At 38.9% G+C, this 22,561-nt stretch overlaps 1 pseudogene; it reads left to right on the top strand.

Moving 5' to 3' along the window:
- The first annotated feature begins 3,497 nt into the window (after positions 1 to 3,497).
- LOC120864612 lies at positions 3,498 to 12,729 on the top strand (annotated as a pseudogene).
- The last annotated feature ends 9,832 nt before the right edge of the window (positions 12,730 to 22,561 follow it).

Raw genomic sequence — 22,561 nt, 5'->3', positions numbered from 1 at the left:
CGCTTTCTTTGGACTCATCAAAATAAATCAATATATACCTAACATTCATTTATTCTTTACAGCATGCGCCTGAATTAAGGTTTACTATTAAGCTTGTGCACACTTTGAACTCTAAAAAATGAATCATGTAGTGTGTACTGCTAATTTTTGAAATTTAACAAATTGTATAGTTTAAAACTTGCAGTGTAATGTGTGTAATTATACTTCAGTGAATTAGTTAGAATTTAAAACTTCTGGTTTTGCATGATTCAAGGTAGTAAATAAATCCCACGTAGTTGATTCACACCTAAAACTGGGAGATATCTCTTCTACCAAGGAAGAAAACAAAGTGTCCTATATGGATATAAGAACAGTCAAATTAAAATAAAGCAGTTAACATTTGATAAATCAATTTTTTTTCTGTAAATTAAAGACTAACCTACAAAGGTCCATATAGTCAAAGCTATGGTTTTTCCAGTATCCATGGATGGATGTGAGAGTGAACCATAAGGAAAGGTGAACCACAAAGAAAGTTGAACCATAAAGAATGCCGAAGAATTGGTGCTTTCAAACTGGTGCTGGGGAAAACTCTTGAGAGTCACTTAGACTGCAAGGAGATCAAACCAGTCAAGCCTAAAGGAAATCAACCCTGAGTGTTCATTGGAAGGGCAGACTGAAGCTGAATTTCCAATACTTTGGCCACCTGATGTGAAGAGCCAACTCATTGGTAAAGACCCTGATGCTGGGAAAGACTGAAGGCAGGAAGAGTAGGGGGCAACAGAGGATGAGATGGTTGGATGGCATCAACAGCTCAATGGACATGACTTTGAGCAAACTTCAGGAGCTAATCAAGGACAGGGAAGCCTGCATGCTGCAGTCCATGGGGTCATAAAGAGTCAGGCATGGCTGAGTGACTCAACAACTACTACATATATAAAAGGAAGAAATTGGCATAAAGTGGCTCAAGAGAGAAGAGCACTACAACCACACACAACATCATGGAGGAGCCTTTAAAACACGAAATAGAGCCTGAGAGTAGACCTAGGAAGAAGAGATAACCTGTCTCAGAACATCACCTCATCATATAGTCCTATATGATAATAAGGGCATTATTATCCATTTGCTCTTAGGACAACTTGTTATGCAGCAACAAAATGATATAATAATCCAAGTGAAGAGAACTGAGGAAATTAAAATAACATATCACTTCTCATTCTAGACAATTCTGATATTGAATAGCACTCTGTTTTTCCAGTCTATTTCATATAACTGTGACTCCATTAAAAAGTAACTCCATTGAGATTTTCTCTTTTATTCTTTTTTAAAATTTATTTATTTTAATTGGAGGCTAATTACTTTATAATATTGTATTGGTTTTGCCAACATCAACATGAATCTGCCATGGGTGTACACATGTCCCCATCCTGCACCCCCCTCCCACCTCCCTCCACATACCATCCCTCTGGGTCTTCCCAGTGCACCAGCCCCAAGCATCCAGTATCATGCATTGAACCTGGACTGGTGATTCATTTCACATATGATATTATACATGTTTCAATACCATTCTCCCAAATCATCCCACCCTCTCCCTCTCCCACAGAGTCCAAAAGACTGTTCTATACATCTGTGTCTCTTTTGCTGTCTTGCATACAAGGTTATCATTACCATCTTCCTAAATTCCATATATATGCATTAGTATATTGTATTGGTGTTTTTCTTTCTGGCTTACTTCACTCTGTATAATCGGCTCCAGTTTCATCCACCTCTTTAGAACAGATTCAAATGTATTCTTTCTAATGGCTGAGTAATACTCCATTGTGTATATGTACCACAGCTTTCTTATCCATTCATCTTCTGATGGACATCTAGGTTGCTTCCATCTCTTGGCTATTATACACAGTGCTGTGATGAACATTGGGGTACATGTGTCTCTTCCAATTCTGGTTTCCTTGGTGTGTATACCCAGCAGTGGGATTGCTGGGTCATAAGGCAGTTCTATTTCCAGTTTTTTAAAGGAATCTCCACACTGTTCTCCATAGTGGCTGTGCTAGTTTGCATTCCCACCAACAGTGTAAGAGGATTCCCTTTTCTCCACACGCTCTCCAGCATTTATTGCTTGTAGACTTTTGGATCGCAGCCATTCTGGCTGGCATGAAATGGTACCTCATTGTGGTTTTGATTTGCATTTCTCTGCTAATAAGTGATGTTGAGCATCTTTTCATGTTTTGTTTTGTTTTTCTTTTGTTTTGTTTTTGTTTCCTTTGCCTTAGGAGACAAATTTAAAGTAAAAAAAGAAATATTGCTATGATTTATGTCAAAGAGTCTTCTAAGTTCTCACCCAGGAGGTTCATGATTTGTCTGATGTTTTGGTCTTTATAAGATTTTGACTTTATTTTTGTACATGATATTGGAAAATATTCTAATTTCATATTTTTGCAGATAATTATTCAGTTTTCCCAGCATCACTTATTGAAGAGATTGCCTATTCTCCATTGTATATTTTCAACATCTGTCTCATAGATTAATTGACCAAAAGTGTTTGGGTATATTGCTAGCCCCTCTGTTCTGTTCCACTGATCTATATGTCTGTTTTAGCGATGGTACCATGATCTTTTGTTTACTGTAGCTTCCAACTATAGTCTGAAGTCAAGGAGAAACTTGATATCTCTAGCTCTATTTGGAGAAAGAGAGAATGAAAGAAAGTGGAGAGAGAGTGAGATGGAGAAAGAATGAGGATTTCTTTAGTGTCTAATAGAAAATATACTACAGGTAGCTCTTCAGTTATACAAATCTATTTGATTTGCTGAATAATGGAAAGCAAAGCAAGAATAATTTGAGTTCAGAAAAAACTATAATTTTCATCAATAATTATATTATTATTATTCTATGATTTAGTAATCAAATCAGTGGAGAATAGATGAAAGTACCTATGCATATGTTTAAATATCTTTATAGTTTAAGGCTTTAGTTTTTATTCTGAATATTTTATTTCCATTTGTACGTCACCTGAAGATACATACTTGAACAAGTGTATATCCTGTGGTGTACATTTAGTTGATGTGTGCATGCTCAGTTGCTCAGTTGTGTCTGACTCCTTATGATTCCATGGACTGTAGCCCACCAGGCTCTTCTGTCCATGGGATTCTCCAGACAAGAACACTGGAGTGGATTGCCATTTCCTTTTCCAGGGGATTTTCCTGACCCAGGGATGGAAAATGTGTCTCTTGTGTCTCCTGGGTTTCAGGAGGATTCTTTACCACTGAGCCACTACAGAAACCTATTTAGCTGGTATAGCAATATTAATTAATGCAAAACATCATGTAAAGGGTTGTAGTCATCGGATTTTCTGTGATAAGAAATAACTTTTCAAATCACAGCACCTTAAAAGCAAGTTTATCTATTGTCACTTTAGATGCAGCATGCTATAAGATATCTATGACTCTGACCTGACCATGCTAGGCTACATGCTCATCTTCATTCTGGGAGCCATGCGAATGGACTTTACATGAGAGGTCCTTATGTGGGAGCTGCCCATTCTCATGATGGAGGCGGACAGTAATACAAAGGGTGTAATCTCATAAAGGTTTCCCAGGTGGCTCAGTGGTAAAGAATCCTGCCAATACAGAAGATGCACGAGATGCAGTTTCAATCCATTAATCAGGAAGATTCCCTGGAGGAGGAAAGGGCAACCCACTCCAATATTGTTGGCTGGAAAATCGCATGGACAGAAGAGTCTGGTGGGTACAGTCTACAAGGTCGCAAAGAGTCGGACATGACTTAGCAACTGAGCACACATGGACTCCTACAAAGCTTCTTACAGCTTCTCCTTAGACACTGAGCATATCAACTCTGCCCACATTCCACAGACTCAAGGATGTCACATGTCCAAGGTCAAAGCTGAAGAGTGGTGACATGCAATCCTCCCACACTTTCAAATCTCAAAGGAATGGATGGGTGAGTAAGACTTCCTAAGGTAATGAAGAGGTTGAATCACAAATAGTGAAGAATAAGACAAATTCAACTTGTGGAAGAAACAAACAAGCAAGCATTTCATACTCCTATTGGTATCAAATGCTTATTAATTCTATACTATAGACTTGCAACAAAGGAAGATAAGAAGGGCTGGTGGAAACTATGATTCACCAAGGAATATGAGCTTCACACACATTGTTGTTCAGTTGCCTAGTCATGTCTAACTCTTTGTGATCCCATGGATGACAGCACACCAGGCTTCCCTCACCATCTCCCAAACTTAGCCCAAGGACATGTCTGTTGCATCAGTGATGCCAGTCAGCCATCTCATCCTCTGATGCCCTCTTCTCCTTTGCCCTCAATCTTTGCAAGCATCAGGGACTTTTCCAATGTGTTAGCTATTCGAATCAGGTGACCAAAATACTGGAGCTTAGTTTCAGCATCAGTCCTTCCAATGAGTATTCAGGGTTGATTTCCCTTAAGATTGAATGATTTGATCTCCTTGCTGTTCAAGCAATTCTTAAGAGTCTTCTCCAGCACCACAGTTAGAAGGCATTGATTCTTTGGCATTCTGCCTGCTTTAAAGTCCAGCTCTCACAACTGTACATGACAGCTGGGGCAATCATAGCCTTGACACACATGAGTAGATTATAGAAGCAAAGTAAAAAAGCTTGAAAGAGTTTAATTTTTTTTTTAACTGAACTGGTACAGAGTTGGCATGAAGGGCTCTGAGTTTATGTCCCCACATTGAACAAAGCATGTAATGCTGGCTCTTAAAACTCTCTGCTCCCTGCATGGGACCCTGGGAGATCCTTAAGATGGTGACTCTGTCTCTTAGATCAGGTAATCCTGGACTCACTTCTTATCCCAGTAGATTTTCTGGAGTCCCAGTGATCTTAGTAAATGTGGAGCTCAAACATAGTTATTACAGCTTCTTGTTGATCTGTACCTGCTCTGTGCCAGGAAATTTCCTGTGAGCTCTACAATATTATCAACCTCTCAACTCCTTAGGCAGAATTTCCCCAGTTTATAGATAAGGAAACAAATGTCTGAAAGGTTTATTTCCTGTTAAGAGGGAAATACTCAAGAAGCTCATGTAAACTTGTGTATGCAGAAGCTGAATGATTGAGTCCACCATTTACATCAGACATGAGGTGAGGAGGAAAATTCTTGATGGAGAAGAGCTTAAACTACCTACACCTGACTCTTAACACTGGACCACAGTCTTGATACTCACAGAGTGGTCCACAGAACAGGACCTGCAACATCAACAACATCTGGGAGATTATTATAAATGCAGAATTTCTGTGACACCCTAAGTCCTGTCAAATCAAAATTTGTATTTAAATACTATGACCTAGTGATTCATATACACATTGATGTTGGAGAACTGCTTGATTAGTGTTTCTCACCCTCACCACTATTGACATTTGTGCTGGATAATTCCCTATAATGAGGGCTGTCCTATATTTTGCAGTTTGCTGGACTGCATCCCTGGTCTTATCACACCACATGCCAGTAGCAGTTCCCCAGATATAACAATCAAAACTTTCTCCAGATATTGCCAAGGGACCTCTGGAGGCAAAGTCACCTCTGATTTAGAACCACTCCCCTAAAGCAAGAGAACTAGAAATAGATTATGTAATAATCAAAGCACACACCTTAATCAGCTTCTAAACTTCGGCCTTTGAATTGTGGTGCTAGAGAAGACTCTTGAGAGTCCCTTGGATAGGAAGGAGATTAAACTTCGCTTTAAATCGTAAAACCTTGGGATTAAGTCAGTCCTAAAGGAACTCAACCCTGAATATTCATTGGAAGGACTGATGTTAAATCTAAAGCTCCAATACTTTGGCCACCTGAAGGGAAGAGCTGACTCATTGGAAAAGACCATGATGCTGGGTCAGATGGAGGGCAGGAGGAGAAGGGGACAACAGAGGATGAGATGGTTGGATGGTATCATCTACTCAATGGACATGTGTTTGAGCAAACTCTGGGAGATAGTAGAGGACAGGGAAGCCTGGCATGCTACAGTCTCTGGGGTCACAAAGAGTCAGACATTACTGAGTGACTGAACAACAATAGCAACAACTTTGGGCCAGTCACCTAATTCTGAAAATTGAGAAGGAAGGTCATAATTGCATAGCCCTCATAGGATGGACCTTTGCAAAAAATAAATGGGAAAATATGTGTAAGATTCTAAGCCCAGCCCATCATATATTAAATGATCTAAACTTTTCTCTTATAATTTTTCATAAGTGTTTCATAAATAAGAGAAAATGCCAGCTTTTCATTTGTAATAAAAGGATGAAACTCCTAACTGATGTATCAAAAAGCATTATTAAATAAAGGATTATTTTTACCTATGGTTTTTAAAGGAAAGGAACACAGTTCACTAATTTATTAAAGAAGAAATAGTAAAATTCTGTTGGTATTGGGGGCTGTGTTCCCACCACAAGTCAATCCTTTTGAGATGCAAGTGAATTAGTCAGGTTCCTCAGCCTTAGATTTGGAGAAAACTTGGTCTAAGGGTTTTGTAATAAGTTTAAATGTTAACTGGAAACCAGAAGTGTTGCTGGAGTAGTATTGATAATAAGAATTAAATACACCTGATGTCTAAGCTCATTTCTTGGGAATTGCAAATCAGCAGGAAAAATTTCCTGGTTTATCCAGACCAATTCCCATGGGCAAATGTGCTCAGAGGTCAGAGTAACAGTGGAAAATGTGTTAATGAGCAGATGTGGTGAGAAAATAAAGAATATATAGAGCTGTAAATGTCTCCACTGTTGTAATGTCTGAGCAGTTCCACCTTGAGCTGAAGCGGTCATGGTTTTTGCATCTGGATTCCTAGGTCTGGCTCTGTTTAACTCCTTCCTGGTCTCTTCCTGAAGACAGAACTTTAATCTCCATCATCAACCATCCAGTGAGGAATTTGAACTTCCACACAGAGGTCTAACTCTAAGTTACCATCCAGGTGGCTACAAGACACACATGTACACCCATGGCTGATTCATGTCAGTTCAGTTAATTCAGTTCAGTCTAGTCTCTCATTCGTGTCTGACTCTTTGCGACCCCATGAATCGCAGCACACCAGGCCTCCCTGTTGATCACCAATTCTCGGAGTTCACTCATACTCATGTCCATCAAGTCAGTGATGCCATCAAGCCATCTCATCTTCTGTCATGCCTTCTCCTCATGCCCCCAATTGCTCCCTACATCAGGATCTTTTCAAATGAGTCAACTCTTCACATGAAGTGGCCAAAGTATTGGAGTTTCAGCTTCAGCATCAATCCCTCCAATGAACACCCAGGACTGATCTCCTTTAGGATGGACTGGCTGGATCTCCTTGCAGTCCAAGGAACTCTCAAGAGTCTTCTCCAACACCACAGTTCAAAAGCATCAATTCTGTGGTGCTCAGCCTTCTATACAGTCCAACTCTCACATCCACACATGACTACTGGGAAAACCATAGCCTTGACTAGAGGGACCTTTGTTGACAAAGTAATGTCTCTGCTTTTGAATATGCTATCTAGGTTGGTCATAACTTTTCTTCCAAGGAGTAAGAATCTTTTCATTTCATGGCTGCAATCATCATCTGCAGTGATTTTGGAGCCCCCCAAAATAAAGTCTGACACTGTTTCCACTGTTTCCCCATCTTTCTGCCATGAAGTGATGGGACTAGATGCCATGATCTTTGTTTTCTGAATGTTGAGCTTTAAGCCAACTTTTTCACTCTCCTCTTTCACTTTCATCAAGAGGCTTTTTAGTTCCTCTTCACTTTCTGCCATAAGGGTGGTGTCATCTGCATATCTGAGGTTATTTATATTTCTCCTAGCAATCTTGATTCCAACTTTTGCTTCTTCCAGCCCAGCGTTTCTCATGATGTACTCTGCATATAAGTTAAATAAGCAGGGTGACAATCTACAGCCTTGACATACTCCTTTTCCTATTTGGAACCAGTCTGTTGTTGAATGTCCAGTTCTAACTGTTGCTTCCTGACCTGCATATAGGTTTCTCAAGAGGCTGGTCAGGTGGTCTGGTATGGCTATCTGTTTCAGAATTTCCCACAGTTTACTGTGATCCACACAGTCAAAGGCTTTGGCATAGTCAATAAAGCAGAAATAGATGTTTTTCTGGGACTCTCTTGCTTTTTCGATGATCCAACGGATGTTGGCAATTTGATCTCTGGTTCTTCTGCCTGTTCTGAAACCAGCTTGAACATCTGTAATTGCATGGTTCACGTACTGCTGAAGCCTGGCTTGCAGAATTTTGAGCATTACATCAATGTATGGCAAAAACCACCACAATACTGTGAAGTAATTAGCCTCCAATTAAAATTAATTAATTAACTTTTTAAAAAGACCCCAATTGATGCTGCAGAAGAAGGTGAGACTAAAACCAAAGAATAAGTACCTGAGGTTACCTAAAAACCTAAACACCTGGCTCAAAATGGAGAGATCTCCATGTTTGTTTACTTGATAGAATAATTAATTCAGAATCAATATAATTAATAAGCTGAATAGAAGTGTCTATTGGATTCAGAAATCCAAGGACTATTGTTGACAGTTAAGTTTGGGAATGAAAATTTAGTTGAATGAGACTCAAATGGGAAACATAGTGTTGTCAGTAAAATTTGAACATTTCCAAGGAGATGAGCAATTAAGGAAGCAGAAAAATAATTAGGTGAGAAACATTTTTCAGTGACGTGTTTATATTTTATTTGTATACTTTTTATTTTAAGATGGGATATATATGAGCATCAAATCAATAGATATAGCTGCTACCTTGTAACTACAGTTCTTGAGACACATATCTCATAGAATCATCTCTAACACTGCATATTTACTTGAAAAATTGCATTTCATATGCAAGCAGGTATATGTAACAGGGCTTAAGTTTGCCATTATTTCATTATGTGATAGACCAAATATATTTTGGGGTTTATTAGCCATTTTTCAATACTTAACTGCAAATTGTCTAAGCATATTATTTGCTTTATATACTGCAATCTGAGTGTTTTTATTTCTTTTCTTTTTTGTCCATATCATTTCCTTCATAGTTTATTTCATCCCCAGCTCTCAAAGAAAAAGCCAGGAACTTCACTCCAACATATGGAGGAAGGAGAGGATGAGATATATTTTTAATGCTTTGACAAGATTTCTATGCTAAAACTAGAGGAATGTGCTCAGATGCTCAGTCATCTCCAACTTTTTGTGACCCACAGACTGTGAGCCCACCAGGCTCCTCTGTCTATAGGATTCTGCCAACAAGGATACTGGAGTGGACTGCCATTTCCTCCTCCTCGGGATCTTCCTGATCCAAGGATCAAACTCGTGTCTCTTACATCTCCTGCATTGGCAGGTGGATTTTTACCACTAGCAAAGGGCTTCCCTGGTGGCTCAGAGGGTAAAGCATCTACCTGCAAGGCGGGAGACCTTGGTACGATCCCTGGGTGGGGAGGATCCCTTGGTAAAGGAAATGGCAACTCACTCCAGTATTCTTGCCTGGAGAATCCCATGGATGGAGGAGTCTGGTAGGCTACAGTCCACAATGTTGCAGAGAGTCAGACACAACTGAATGACTTCATTTTCACTTCTCACCTGGGAAGCCCTAGAGAAATATGTCAGATATAATTTCTATGACACCATTTCACCCCAAACTTCTCTAGGCTGCAAGTACTTCCCCTTGCATCTCTGAATTCTATACCCCAATTTCTCTTTATTCTTATTTTTATTGCATTTTTTTCAAACAAAAAATTACTATTTTTCAAAGGAATTTGCTATTTGTTTTTTTAATTTTATTTTTTTAATCAATTAATTTTTTTTTAATTTTACTTTACAATTCTGTATTGGTTTAATTTTTATATGTGTTTATTTTTGTTTAATGGATTTGTTGGGCTGTGTGAGAGTTTTTATGGGTGTGGTAAGATCTAATATTTGGTTATATTTTGTTCTCCCTCCCATTGCATTTTAAACAGAGAATGTTCTCCTCATCTGTAGCAGTAATAAATCACCTTTTATTATGAATTGACATCTTATTTCATATGTTTTAGCTGTAATGCAAACTTTTGCCTTTAGTGGTTAGTACTATTTTAAAAACTTCCATCATTTGCTGACATCTTGTGGAATATATGCTTTTGTTTTCAACTGAAGATAACTTACATTTTCCTCATAGTCAAGTTAAGCCCATATATGTTTATCTAGGTTAAAATTAAAATGTTAGTTACTGCTTCTCATACAATTTTACAATTACATTTCATATTCTTTGTTACTTTTTTTTCTGTTTAATTTATATTTAAAGCCTGTGTAAATGTGACTATTGTTATTTTATATTTTCCCTTCAGGTATTCATCTTGCTGTTTCATTCAATTTTGTCTAACCGAGTTGTTTTCAGTTGGGTGTATTTAACCTGGTTTTATCCCTCATGCTAGTCTTTTTATTTATAAATTCCATTTTCTAAAAATTTATTTTTATATTAAGGCCCATATTGATGAAACCACAGAGTGAATAAAGCAGATGGGGTCCCCACCCATCCGGGTCTCACATTTTAATGGAGAAAGAAGATGTGGTCTCTTGAGTCTGAACACCTTGCTGCCTGTTCTCTCTGCAATCTGCCTCTTCTGCTGAACTCTTAATTCATATTTCTTTTCCCTCAGCAGATACTTGTCTTTTTTGAAAACTATTCTTGCAATTAAGCAACTGATTAGAGAGATTTTGGACTGTGTCCCATAGCAAAACATACCTTTAACCTGTGATCCAGCATGTGTGCACAACGAAGCAAGCAACACATGTTTGCACATGCCAACATACACACATGTGCACACGCACACACACACACACACAGAGCTGAACAAAGAAAACCAAAATACCCTGACGTGATATGCTGCACTCTGGATTATCACTGAACTGGTATGGGAAATAGATAAGTGTGCAATAAGGAAGTCCTTTTCAGAGATGGCATGGATGATCCCTTGACATGGAAATTTCATTGAAAAATATGGATACTGAGGTTTTGAGTGCAAAATATAAATTGAGAATTTCAGCTGTTTGTGATGCCAATTTTTGAGAAAACTGTACTATTTTGTGTTTCTAGGCAGTCACATTCACCACATGAAACCAGGGAATGATACACAAATAGCAGAATTTCTTCTCCTGGGATTATAACAGGATGAAACTGGAGCCTATTATACAGAGTGAAGTAAGCCAGAAAGAAAAACACCAATACAGTATACTAACACATATATATGGAATTTAGAAAGATGGTAATGATAACCCTGTATGAGAGACAGCAGAAGAGACACAGATGTATAGAATGGACTTTTGGACTCTGTGGGAGAGGGAGAGGATGGGATGATTTGGGAGAATGGCACTGAAACATGTATACTATCATGTAAGAAACAAATCACCAGTCTATGTTCGATACAGGATACAGGATGCTTGGGGCTGGTGCAGGGGGAAGATCCAGAGAGATGATATGGGGTGGGAGGTGAGAGGGGGATTCAGGATTGGGAACTCATGTATACCTGTGGGAGATTCATGTCAATGTATGGCAAAACCAATACAGAATTGTAAAGCAAAATAAAGTAAAAATAAAAATAATAATAATAAATAATAAAAGAAAAGAAACCAGAGCTGCAACCTCTCATATTTGGGCTTTTTCTCCACATGTACCTAATCACTGTGTTGGGAAAGCTGCTCTCATCATCCTGGCTGTCAGCTCAGACGCCCACCTCCACACCCCCATGTACTTCTTCCTCTCCAACCTATCCTTTGTAGACATCTGTTTCACCTCCATCTCCATTCCAAAGATGCTGAATAATATACAGACAAAGAACAAAATTATAACCTATGAAGGCTGCATCATCCAGATAAACTTTTTCCTCCTCTTTGTTGGATTGGACAATTTTCTCCTTGTTGTGATGGCCTAAGTGATGGCCTTTGTGGCCATCTGCCATCCCACGCACTACACAGTCATCATGAACCCACGGCTCTTTGAACTGCTGGTTCTGATGTCCTGGATGATGATTGTCCTGAATTCCTTGTTACAGAGTTTAACGGTGTTGTGGCTGTCCTTCTGTACAGACTTGGAAATCTACCACTTTTTCTGTGAAATTAATCATGTGGTTCAATTTGCATGTTCAGACACATTTCTTAATGTTATGGTGATGTATTTTGCAGCTGTGATGTTGGGTGGTGGTTCACTCATTGGGATTGTTTATTAAAATACTAAGATCAGTCAGTTCAGTCGCTCAGTCATGTCCAACTCTTTGTGACTCCATGAATCGCAGCACACCAGGCCTCCCTGTCCATCACCAACTCCCAGAGTTCACTCAAACTCATGTCCATCGAGTCGGTGATGCCATCCAGCCATCTCATCCTATGTCGTCCCCTTCTCCTCCTGCCCCCAATCCCTCCCAGCATCAGAGTCTTTTCCAATGAGTCAACTCTTCACATGAGGTGGCCAAAGTACTGGAGTTTAAGCTTTAGCATCAGTCCTTCCAATTCTAAGATAATTTCCTCCATAAGAGGAATCTAATCAGCTCAGGGGAGGTATAAAGCATTTTCCACCTGTGCATCTCACCTCTCAGTTGTCTCCTTATTTTATGGTACATGCCTAGGAGTGTACCTTGTTTCAGCAACTAGTCACAACTTACACTCAAGTGCAACGGCCTCAGTGATGTACACTGTGGTCACACCCATGGTGAACCCCTTCATCTACAGTCTGAGGAACAAAGATATAAAGAGGGTTCTGAGAAGAATCAATGAGATGACAGTTTTATAAAAGCCAGTTGTCCTGGGGCTGATGAAATACTCATGATTTAAGGGCTCTAAGACTGAGAGCCAAAAATTGCTATTTTTTAAATCAGATTGTTGAAATACAACTTGCTCTTTCTGCTTACTTTCTGGAATTTCCCTTTGTTTGTACTCAAGTCCTCTACACAATTTGCCCCTCCCTTTGTTAAACTATATATATATATATATATATATGTATGTATATATATATGTATATGTATATATGTATATATACACACACATACACACATAGTTTTGCCCTATGTCCATACAAATAATACATTTAGATATTTCCCAAATTTTCCCATGCCTGGAAAGTAAAACTATTTGAAAATTTTAAGATCTTACCTGGGGAAACAGATTTCCTAAAACTTACTTCTTCTCAGATGACATATATATGTGAAATAATTTCCCTGAAAGAATAATCTTTTTTTCCTCCTGCAGAAAACAAACAAACTACCCTGGCAACTAAGGCCATTTGTATAATTTCATTGTAGAGGAAGGTATGAAGCTACAGATTTTACTTCAAACCATCATTTTTGTCATTGCTACCATATCTTCTATTCATCACAGTATAGACATTAACTTGTCTGTTTAAGTCTCAGACTATTACTAGATATGCTCTTGGCTTACTATGTCTGAGGCACTTAACTGGCCGGCATTATGTACTGCAAGACTACACAGCCATTTTCCTCCCAAGTCTGTAATGTGATTGGATAGGCCCTTGTGGTATTTATTGTGATTATAGCAATATTACGACCCTCAGCAATATGAGTGCCAAAGAACTGATCCTTTTGAACTGTGGTACTGGAGAAAACTGGAAAATTCTGAAAGAGATGGACATACCATAGAAACCTGTATGCAGGTCAGGAAGCAATAGTTAGAACTGGACATGAAACTACAGACTGGTTCCAAATAGGAAAAGGAGCATGTCAAGGCTGTATATTGTCACCCTGCTTATTTAACTTCTATGCAGAGTACATCAGGAGAAATGCTGGGGTGGAAGAAGGAAAAGCTGGAATCAAGATTGCTAGAGAAATATCAATAACCTCAGATATGCAGACGACACCACCCTTATGGCAGAAAGTGAAGAACTAAATAGCCTCTTGATGAAAGTGAAGAGTAGAGTGAAAAAGTTGGCCTAAAGCTCAACATTGAGAAAACTAACATCATGGCATCTGGTCCCATCACTTCATGGCAAATACATGGGGGAAAAGTGGAAACAGTGTCAGACTTTATTTTGGGGGGCTCCAAAATCACTGCAGATGGTGATTGCAGCCATGAAATTAAAAGATGCTTACTCCTTGGAAGAAAAGTGATGACCAACCTAGATAGTATATTCAAAAGCAGAGGACATTACTTTGTCAACAAAGGTCCATCTATTCAAGGCTATGGTTTTTCCAGTAGTCATGTATGGATGTGGGAGTTGGACTATAAAGAAAGCTGAGCCCAGAAGAATCAATGCTTTTGAACTGTGGTGTTGGAGAAGACTCTTGAGAGTTCCTTGGACTGCAAGGAGATCCAACCAGTCCATCCTGAAAGAGATCAGTCCTGGGTGCTCATTGGAAGGACTGATGTTGAAGCTGAAACTCCAATACTTTGGCCACTTCATGTGAAGAGCTGACTCATTTGAAAAGACCCTGATGCTGGGAAAGATTGAGGGCAGGAGAAGGGGATGACAGAGGATGAGATGGTTGGATGGCATCACCAACTGAATGGACGTGAATTTAGATGAACTCCAGGAGTTGGTGATGGACAGGGAGGCCTGGCATGAGGCAGTTCATTGGGTCTCAAAGAGTCAGACATGACTGAGTGACTGAACTGACTGACTGGAGAAGACACTTGAGAGTCCCTTGGACTGCAAGGTGATCAAACCAGTCACTCCTAAAGGAAATCAACCCTGAATATTCACTGGAAGGACTGATAGTGAAGCTCCAATCTTTTGGTCACCTGTTGCAAACAGCCAACTCATTGGAAAAGACTCTAATGCTGGGAAAGGAACACAATTGAGAGACTAAGCCCAAGCACAAGAGAAGGGGGAGACAGAGGATGAGATGGTTGGATGGCATCACTGACTCCATAGACATGAGTTTGAGCAAACTCTGGGAGATAGTGAAGGACAGGGGAGCCTGGTGTGCTGCAGTTCATGGGGTTGCAAAGAGTTGGACTCAGTGACTGAACAAAACCTCAGCAATATCTATTGGCGAACTGAAAAAAAAAAATACAGTAATAACAAATCCTGGAAGGTACACAGCATGACTAAGATCTATGTACTTAAATATTATGTACAAATACAAAGATACTCAGGTCCTTAAAATCCTGGTCAGGGCAGTGATGGATGGGATGGCCAATCGTAGTGGCAATGTTGCAACTGGCCTCAGAGGAAAGCTGCAGGAGTTATTTGACAGAGTGACTTCAAGAGTGACGAATGATGGAGAAATCTGGAGGCTGTATGCCCAAGTGTATGGAAACGGGCAGAGTGACAAGCCTGACGAAAATGAAAAGGTGAGTCCTTCCCAGTCCTCTGGGGCTCTGACCTTCTATTTGAACACAGACAGGGTGAATCTGCTTTTATCATGGTTGGCGGGAGACTAATAATTTGAATGATAAGATTAATATGCTCATATTTTCACTTATGATGAAGAGTCTTTTAACATAAGCACCCTGAATTGTGGACAGGTTAGGATGTGTAAACATTCATCTTTTTTCTTTTCATGAGTTTTTCTTAAATAATTGTTCTGTTTCCCAAAAAGGGTCTCTTTAACCTGCTTTCCTTGCAAGCCGTGAACAGCTGGTTCTCATTATTTACTCCACACCCTTTTCTGCAGGCTCCTTGCTGAAGACTAAGGTAGACGGTGCAAGGAAAAAGGAGTGTTTAAATCTGAGGTGGAGACTATGAAAAGGAGAAAGAAAAAGGAGCTCGATAAGACTATGGGAGAGGACTTTTAAAGTCTAAACGTGAATGTTGTGCAAAGGTTGCGCTGTCCCTTTCTTCCAAGTGCAGTGGAGCACCAGTTGCGTTCAAGTTATGCCTTCAGCTTCCTATTTTAGAATGTAGGGGCCTCCAGAGTTTCCAGGGTTGGAATACTAAATGTTTTGTGTTCTTTTCAAAACAACCACAACAAATCAAATGTACTCGTATAAGTTTGGAAGTTGCCACAGTACAGCTAATCTGTGGGATTCTTAGCCGTTCTCTCCCCGACTTCAGTCCACCCAGCTGGCTTCCAACAAAGCTTTGTCAGCCTGGAAAATACATACCCACACGCACGTGTGCACACACTTCTGCTTTGTGTCCCTCCATTCTTCTTGAATTGTGTCCTCTCTTGCATATGCGGCATTAAGGATACTCTGAATTCTCTGATCTGTGATTTCTCGCTCAAGGGTGGGGAGGTTGTAAAAGAAAGTTGTTTTAAGCATCTGAGTCGTTACTCACCTGCCAGTAATCCCACAGTTTTCACCAAGTTCACACCTCGTTCTCTAAATTGGTCTCTTAAGCTGATGTTTACAAATGCCAGGGAAGTGTGTATACTTCTTAGAGATTTGCAAACCCTGCCTTTTAATTTTTGGAGGGAAGTGTCCCCGTTCAGACACGCTCATTTGATTTAACTGCTCGTTGCTGTTGGATGTGCATCTGTGTCCCTTCTTTGATGAGAATAATGCGGAGACTGTGCTGCATGACGCAGAGGTTGGCTTTTCAGCTGGAATTAGTTCTATATGACTTCCAGGAAGCAGAGTTTGAAATGTGAATTCTGCTTGTTCTGAATGCTGTTCTTTTTCTTTCCTCAGGCGTTCTAGTATCTCTCTAAGACATACCAGTGTGACACACAGTCCAGTTGTTGGGAGAAAAATATTATGTCATTTAAGGAAGTGGTTCAAAGAGCCTTAGGACTCGCACATGGTATTTGATGTAACGTTTAATATCCATGGTATATTTTAATGTATTTCTACTGAGAGGAAAACATATTAGTCAAAAGCGAAATTCCATTTCAGATAATTTCAGATTATTTCATTGTATTAGAATTTTTGTCGTTAATTCAACAAACATTTATAGATTAACTATTATGTAGTAGGCACCCTCTGAGAAGCAGCCCACTCCAGTACTCTTGCCTGGAAAATCCCATGGATGGAGGAGCCTGGTAGGCTGTAGGTCCATGTAGTCCATGAGGTCGCTAAGAGTCGGACACGACTGAGCGACTTTCCTTTCACTTTTCACTTTCATACATTGGAGAAGGAAATGGCAAGCCACCCCAGTGTTCTTGCCTGGAGAATCCCAGGGACGGGGGAGCCTGGTAGGAGGCCATCTATGGGGTCGCACAGAGTCAGACATGACTGAAGCGACTTAGCAGCAGCAGCAGCAGCAGCAGCAGCAGAGAGACAGATGGAGAGAGAGAAAGATCCAACTGGGGGCTGTGCTTATTGAGTTCTGAGGGTTAAGTGGCTAGGATTCTGCTAGTTCATTATTTAATGATGAATACATAAGGCAGAATGAGGGCATAACCAAGGAAAAGCAGGCACTCTTGAGTTCAGTTATCTATTTACTCAGGGCTTTCTAAAGGGGGAAAGGATGCCTTAGAAACCCAAAGCTGAATTACTGGCTCTTAAATTGTATGGATGTGAGAGTTGGACTGTGAAGAAGGCTGAGCGCCGAAGAATTGATGCTTTTGAACTGTGGTGTTGGAGAAGACCCTTGAGAGTCCCTTGGACTGCAAGGAGATCCAACCAGTCCATTCTGAAGGAGATCAGCCTGGGATTTCTTTGGAAGGAATAATGCTAAAGCTGAAACTCCAGTATTTTGGCTACCTCATGCGAAGAGCTGACTCATTGGAAAAGACTCTGATGCTGGGAGGGATTGGGGGCAGGAGGAGAAGGGGACGACAGAGGATGAGTTGGCTGGATGGCATCACGGACTCGATGGACGTGAGTCTGAGTGAACTCCTGGAGTTGGTGATGGACAGGGAGGCCTGGCGTGCTGCAATTCATGGGGTTGCAAAGAGTCGGACATGACTGAGCGAATGAATTCAACTGAACTGAACTGAAATTATAGTCGAAATCTTAATGCCAGATACTTAAACTGCAAACTTGCTAGTGTCTCATAACTGCACTTCTGGTTTCTTTCAGTTATTCACATTGGTGATCACAAGTGTGCTCAGTCAGTCATGTCTGACTCTTTGTGACTCCATGGACTGTAGCCTGCCAGGCTCCTCTGTCCATGGGATTCTCCCAACAAGAATACTAGAGTGGGTAGTCATTTCTTTCTCCAGGGGATCTTCCCAACTCAGGGATTGAACCAGGGTCTCCTCCACTCCAGGAGGATTATTTACCATCCAAGCCACCAAGGAAGGTAGCTGTTGGAAAAAATTTGATTTTTAGACACACATATATATACCTCCCAGTGAAATCTACATGGAAAGACAAACTGGAATAAATTCACCTGATACTATCTTAGTGTCACAGATGACCATAAATGTGAGGAAAAAATGTTAAATCACACATTTCTTTATGATGCAAAATGTTTATTTTTCATGTCACACATCTATTAATTAAAGCATGGAAGATAGGTGCCTACAAGTAAAAGGGTTTATTCATTGAAGTAGGGGATAGGTTACCATATTTTATTACTAAATTATTATCCTTTTTCTGCTTAAAAACTTCTAATGCTACCTACTTATATGACTCTTCTTATTGTTCTAAAACTCTCTCATTTCCTAATATTTTTAATAAACATGAAACAGTTGCATTCAATAAACTGAGTATTTAAAGTGAGCAACTTGATGAATTACAAGAGACTGGTGTGCTATAGTCCATGGGGTTGCAAAGAGTCAGACACAACTTAGCCACTGAACAACAACAACAAATGTTCTCTTAATTTTTGTAGAGACCTTGTTTATTGATCATTCTGTCATTCAAATATATTTCAGATCAGTATAGTAACAAGTGACTACCTTGAGGTTCTCTTATAGGTGACTAGGAGAGGTAGATAGACACACAAGTTTGTGGAGAAAAACTGGTGACCTGGGCAAGATATCAATGCCTGGGCAGAATGATCGTGGATGTTCTTCTCAAAATCAGAATATGTGCCAAAAATAAAAAGCTACAGATTATTAAAATTGCCCTCAGTTCTTTCATTTTCATTATTGTGTCAGTTAGCTATTGATGCCTAACAAGTCATTGTATAGCAAAGGGATATATAATAGTACTTTTCTTTTAATCAAAAGAAATTACATAATGTGGAGGAGTTGTACTGATTTTATGTAGTGCATGAGTGTATAAGTCATATTTCAATCTCTACATTGTATTTGTAAGGCTCATCCATGATGTTGAGTAGGACTGTATTGATCTTCTCTCTTGAATCAACTTATTATCAGTTTACTGCATTTCTATATCTAGGTTAAGCTTTTATTTACAGATAAAAAAGAGTTTATCACTTGAATTACTTAAATTTAATAATACCCATTCTACATCCATAATGAGACTTGGCTTCTTTCCCAGTTAGAAGATATATCTCTCACCCTTTTTAAGTGAGAAACTGTTGCCTTCATTCTAGATTCAAATCTTACTCATGCACCTTTAGATTTTTTACTATTTAATTAAATTAGTGGAGTACAGCTGCATTCAATAAACTGAGTATTTAAAGTGAGCAACTTGATGAATTACAAGGTCTCTACAAAAATTAAGAGAGCATTTGTTGTTGTTCAGTGGCTAAGTTGTGTCTGACTCTTTGCAACCCCATGGACTATAGCACACCAGTCTCTTCTGTCCTTCACTATCTCCCAGAGTTTGCTCGAATTCATATCCTTTGAGTTGGTGATGATATTTAACAATTGCATGCTCTGCTGTCCTCTACTCCTTTTATCTTCGATCTTTCCCAGCATCTGGCTCTTTTCCAATGAGTTGGCTCTTAGTGTCAGGTGACCAAAATATTGGAACTTCAGCTTCACCATCAGTTCCTTCCAATGAATATTCAGAGTTGATTTCCTTTAGGATTGACTAGTTTGATCTCTTTGCAGTCCAAGGGACTCTCAAGAGTCATCTCCAGCACCAAAATTTGAAGCATCAATTCTTTGGTGCTGTTTTCTGTATAAGAGAATATACTGCCTGTTTATATGTGTGTATAATTTGACAGTGATAACAGCTTTAAACGCTTTGTTACATAGTTGCAAACAATTTATGCTCTCTGAACTTCTTGTCTCCTTATTTCTGAAAGCAATATGGGATACTAAATGTAACTTCATATAGATGCTCTGAGAAATAAACAAAATGAATATAGAAATTCATGAATTTCTATGTTCATTTTTTAGTCTAAAGAAAGCACTCAAGTGCAAATGTTCTGTTTCTATGTGTGTGTGTGTGTGTGTGGCTACAATTTTTTTTTTCAAATAAGCACAGTCCTATACATAAGTGTAAGGGCTTCCCTTGTGGCTCAGTGAAAAAGAATCTTCCTGCCAATACAAGAGTCCATACTTCAATTCCTTGGTGAGAAGATACCCTGGAGACGGAAACAACAACCCAAGCCAATATTTTTGCCTGGGAAATCCCATGGACAGAGGAGCCTGGTAGCTACAGTCCATAGGGTAGCCAAAGAGTTGGACATGATCTAGTGACTAAAACAACAACAAACAATACACATATGTACGCACATAGATGAGATTAGAATTCCATCTTTTCTTTTTAAAGGAAACTAGAGAGAAAAGTAGACAGCATAGAAACAAAATGAATGAACATTTCAATTAATATAAAAGAAAAGAATATAGAAATATAGACACAAAAATTTAAAATACAGTGGGTGACCTCTATCTTCATACTGGGTTACATTTCCTGACTTAATGTCACAAGGCATCATAGTTGGGCAACTTTTACAGTTATGCAATGCATAGATCATTGTATCAGCTAATGGTACGAAATAACTTCATATTGATTTAAAAGTTTTTTTCTACTTAATATGGGTTTTCACCATAAAATGCTCTTATTAAATTAACTAATGAATGAGTTGAGAATGTTAAACTCAATTTTTGCCAACAAATTTTATTGAATGAACATCTATATTAGGTTTCTGTTGCTGTTGTAAAATATCCCCAAACTATTGGTTACAATAAACAAATATGTGCTGTTACAGTTCTGGATATCAAAAGTGTAAAACGAATGAGTCTCATTGGATCAATATCAAGTGTTAGAAGGTGGTGCAATTTGGCAGCATGGGAAGATCAGACACTGACCTCGATCCACAAACACACCAAATGTGCAGGTACATATGGATCCATATCCTCTGAAATTGTCTGGTTCTGAAGCAGTACCATATCGTTTTGTTTACTGTAGCTTTGTAATATATGTTGATATTAGAGACTGTGGCAACTCCAGCTTATTCTTTCTCAAGATGGCTTTGGCCATTTTCAGTCTATTGTTTTTATCCATATGACTTTTAGAATTATTTTTCCTAGTTCTGTAAAAAAGAAAGTGCCTTTGTTATTTTGATAGGGATTCCATTGAGTCTGGAGATTGCTTTGGGTGGTATGGTCATTTTAACAATATTAATTATTTCATTGTATATCTTTCACTTCTTGTGTCATCTTCAGTTTCTTTCATGAAAGTTTTACAATTTTCAAAGTTCAAGTTTTTTGCCCATTTATTAAATTACTCTTCAGTTATTTATTCGTTGATGTGACAGTAAATTATATTTTCCCATCTTTCTTATAGTTCATTATTGACAAATAGAAACTTAACAGATTTCTGTATATTAATTTTTTACTATGCAACTTTACTGAAAACATGTGTTATTACTGGTGGTGTCTTTAGGATTTTATATATACAGCATCAGGCTTCCATGGTGGCTCAGTGGTAAAGAATCTGCCTGCCAATGAAGGAGACATGAGTTTGATCCCTGGGTCAGGAAGATCCTAAGGAGAAGGAAATGGAAACCCACTGCAGCATTTATACCTGGGAAATCCCATGGATAGAGCAGCCTAGTGAGCTACAGTCCATGAGGCAGCAAAAGAGTCAGACATGACTTAGTGAGTGAACATGTACACATTATGTCAATTGCAAACAGTAACAGTTCTTCCTTTCCAGTTGGATTATTTTCATATCTGTAGGGAACAAGGTATAAGGAAGGTTGAGAAGTGCTTGCAAACAAGACTCTCAACCAGGGCTGAACATTCTTGCAAACGAGATGTTCAGTCAAGAATCCTCTGTTTGTTCCTGTGGGAAAAGAACATTTCTTGCACACAAGGATGTTTCTCTGATTCCTCAAAAGGAACTGACCCAGGGACAAAACGGATTCTAAGTTGATAAGGAAGTTCCCCAAAACAAAGTCTTAGCTACAATAAATAAGTCAAGGTAAAGGTTATCTCACCCTGCGCCTGCACACTGTATAGTCTCTAAATCATAGTGCTTGGCAACTTGCCCTGTAGGTTGTTGTGCAAGGGATATAAAATAAAGCAGCTGTAAAAAGCAAGGGTTAAAATATAAAGATTCAAACCACTCTGCAGTGTTGGTGTTTCATTCCGTCGCCAGCACATATCTCTTTCTTATTTGATTGCTCTGCTTAGGACTTCTAATATTATGTTAAATAAAATTGTCAAAAGTGGGTATCTTTGCCTTGTTCCTGATTTTAGGAGAAATATTGTTAATTTTTCATCAATGAGCATAATATTGGTTATTGTTTTGTCATAAATGGCCTTTTTTAATGTTGAGGTATTTTCCTTTATACCCACTTTGTTGAGAGTTTTTATTATAAATACATATTGAATTTTTATTTATTTATTTTTTTAAATATAAAGTTATTTATTTTAATTGGAGGTTAATTACTTCACAATATTGTATTGGTT

The sequence above is a fragment of the Oryx dammah genome, unplaced genomic scaffold (genome assembly GCF_014754425.2).
Source record: "Oryx dammah isolate SB20612 unplaced genomic scaffold, SCBI_Odam_1.1 HiC_scaffold_5, whole genome shotgun sequence".
In the NCBI taxonomy this organism is placed as follows: Eukaryota; Metazoa; Chordata; class Mammalia; order Artiodactyla; family Bovidae; genus Oryx; species Oryx dammah.
Note: the sequence above shows the minus strand (reverse complement) of the source record. Positions and strands in the feature narration are given on the sequence as shown.